Raw genomic sequence first — 3,482 nt, forward strand, 5'->3', positions numbered from 1 at the left:
AAAGCATGAGTGATTATGTCACGACTTAGTACTCTCTTCGAGCCCATGACAACAGCCGCGATGTCCCGATAAACATTCATTACCCGGAATACCAATTGAAACCTCGCAAGGCTTTAATATCAGTTTTCTCACCTCCCTTGCGAGCAACAATTGCTAATATTATATTTTAAAAGATTATAAGCTATTTCCAAGCCAAAACAATAAAAAAATAATTTTTGTCTCTTGGGGGTATTTTGGTCATTTTTCTCTAAAAATTTCGAAACCAGCTAATAATGTAGTATGCAAGTGCAAAACACATATTTCATAATAAAAAATAAGTTTAGATGTGTAAAACATTCATTTAAAGTGAAATTATGACTATTTGAATATAATAAAAATATTCAATAAAATATTCCATTTTCTTATAAAACAATTTTTATGGAGGTATCCATAAATAATTTTTTGTAGTGTAAAAGCAAAATAAATTTATACATACTGTAATACAGATAGTCAAGGTATGTAATTTAATTTACAATGACACGTGGGCCCCTAAATGACAAAAGTGAACGAAGGTTGTGAACCTACGATTTTTGAGGAAGTAAAGCCAACTGTAGCCTTCGACGATATCAGCTATCTACAAACTATCCTGAGCCTGAAATGAGTGGAAATGAGGGTGGTGAGATTATATAATCCTAGTGAGTAAATAAACATCATCCAAAATATCTAAAGTCGAGTAAATGGAGACGATTAAAATATTTCATCTCAATATGTATTTCATAACATAAATATTCATTTCATTTAAATAATCAACATGGCTTATAAGTATCTTAAAAGTTTGGCTCCTGCCAAAATTATTCTCGAGAATTCCTTGGTCGAGGCATCTAACCGAGTCTGCCAAGGCTGTTAAAAATTGCGTATACACGTAAACATATTTTTAGTTTGAAAAACACAACCGTTCCTTGGCATTAGCGGAGTTCATCATCACGAGGTGGTTTAGCGTGACGTGAACTCTAGCCATACCTCAAGAGATACCCTACGCGCCTCTCCGATTGAGGTACGTATATAACCAGATTTTGTGCCCCTTTAATAGGCTGGTCCACAGACCCCGCCCACTGCAATAAGCTAAACCCACCATACAATAAAATTTTAACAGCATGACATGGCAATTTTATCATTATCCAGCCTCTCAAGGCAAACAACAATTTATACATTTTCAACACAAATACCAATTCAGCCATTCATGCCAATATTACCATAAGCCAATCAATTAGAACCATAAATTCACAATACGTCAAATGGTCTCCAATTACTCTATTTTCAAAGCCATCATTCAATTTCAAGACAATTTATAAAATCATTTCATTTAATCACATTTTTCATAAAATCACAAAAACAAATTAAAATTCACTTCAGATAATCAAGATGATGATAAGGTTACTCACTATTTTGGGAGTCAAATTTTTAGAGTACTCCAACTATCGATCCTCGAGTACAATTTCTTTGCCCTTATCTGAGGATTCACCACCTAGACATAATGCACAATCAAGTAATTTACCACATTGGTGCTAAACCGTTATAAAACTATATGGATGCATGAAATGGAATGCAAATTGTTCAGATTATCGTCTAAACACGGTGTTCTACACAAATTCAAGTGTGTACCTAAATAAAACGGTATTTGCCTAATTCGATCTATCACTCGATTAATTGGCCAATATGTCCAATTCAACTCCAATTAACTCCATTTTTCTTCCAATTCTCCAAACCATCAAACACAAGTCAAATAGCATAAAATTTAGCAAAATCATCTTCACATTTCCCCTTGGGAATTTCGGCCATGGTGGGTGCATCAACACTATGATTTTTCCTACTTGATTTTCTCACCGTAATTCATCATTTCCTAACCAATTCACTTGAAATAAAATCAAATCCACCATACACACTCTACATGGAAATTTTGGCCAATGATGGGTGATGGAAGGAAGTGAATTTTTCTTGTTGGGTTTTCATGCTACACATCACTAACTAACTAAAAACATTAAAATACATTGAAATCTAACCAAATCAAGCATCAAAACCTCCCTCTAAGTGTTCGGCCAGTAAGGGATTCATCATGATTTCATGTGATTCAACCATGAAAAATAAGAAAAAATGCTTAAGAAAGAGAGATCTCAAGCTTAAATTGAAAAATCTTACCTTTTTTCACTTGTTTCCGTGAATTTTCACACTTTTCCCTTGAATTTTTCCACCTAGGGTTTTGTTCTTCCTTTTTCTTGCTTCTCCTTGGTGAGGTCGACCATAATGAAGAGAAATGGGCTGGTTTTGTGCTAATTTATAAGGAAAATAATAAAGAAATAAAAGCTTGACACTTGTTACCTTACCATTGGTCCATTTTTAAATTCTTAACTATTAAGCTTTCTTTCTCCACCACATAAAATATTTCAATTATCCACAATATAAAATGTTAATGGATGAAATCCATGGGCATGACAAGTGTTGGGTGTGTAAAATTACAATTTTTCCCTTGGGTGGCAAAATGACTATTTTGCCTTTATCCTCCGAAAAACGTCGAAATTAAAAATCTTCACTTCTCAAACTCAAATTATACTCCAAATGATCAATCTTAGTCAAAAATTTCATCCAACACTCACATCTTAACCTCGAGTGGTAAAATCACCATTTTGCCCTTAGATCATGAAAATTCCATTTTGACTCCAAATCGATTCTCGAACTCCGAATCACCATATTAAATGATTCTGGGAATTTAAAATTCTAAATTTCATCTTAAAATCTTTATTTGGTCTAGTTCGAGGCTTAATTCAACTTAGTTGTACCATTCAGTACACTACCGTCTTTTGACGATTTTTCGGGGTTTTCCAAGTATGCAAGCATATTGTTAATCACATGAATGACATGGCAAAGATTTGAGGTTTAGAAGTGAAAATTTTAATTTCGGTATAATTTGGAAAAAAGGGTAAAATGGTAATTTTGCCACCCTAGGGGCAAAATTGTAATTTTCCACCACCAGGACATTTTTCCAGCACATGGTCTTCCTTTATCCTCATTTTGACCATTGACTAATTGTGTGGTGGAGATAAAAGGATTAAAATTTTTAAAATTTTAAAAATAGGCCAATGACATGATGCCATGTGTCATACCTTTATTATTTTATTATTTCTTTATAAAAAGGCATAAAATCAGCCCATCTTCCACCCCATGGCCGGCCAAACCAGCAAGAAGAGAGAGAAAACAAAAACAAAGCCCTAGAAAGAGAAAATCAAAGACAAAGTGTGAATTTTCTAGGAAATTAAGTGAAAAAGGTGAGATTTTTCTATTAAGCTTGAGTTTTCTTATTCCCAAGCATTTCTCTTTATTTTCCATGATTAAATTACATGTTTTCATGATGAATTCAATTCTGAAAAAATGGGTTAGGAGAGAGAAAGTTGTTAGATTAATTTGATTTTAAGTTATGTTAGTGTTTTAAGTTAGTTTAGCATATTTAG

General features: G+C 33.2%; 1 long non-coding RNA gene across 1 annotated transcript; it reads right to left on the reverse strand.

The window, feature by feature from the left end:
• LOC108660862 lies at positions 455-2,217 on the reverse strand. Its single transcript, XR_001926558.1, has 3 exons — positions 2,176-2,217; positions 1,422-1,504; positions 455-631 (listed from the first exon to the last, which is right to left on the reverse strand). It is a non-coding gene; the product is annotated as an uncharacterized LOC108660862 (long non-coding RNA).

This window comes from Theobroma cacao, chromosome 2 (genome assembly GCF_000208745.1).
Source record: "Theobroma cacao cultivar B97-61/B2 chromosome 2, Criollo_cocoa_genome_V2, whole genome shotgun sequence".
Taxonomy (NCBI): Eukaryota; Viridiplantae; Streptophyta; class Magnoliopsida; order Malvales; family Malvaceae; genus Theobroma; species Theobroma cacao.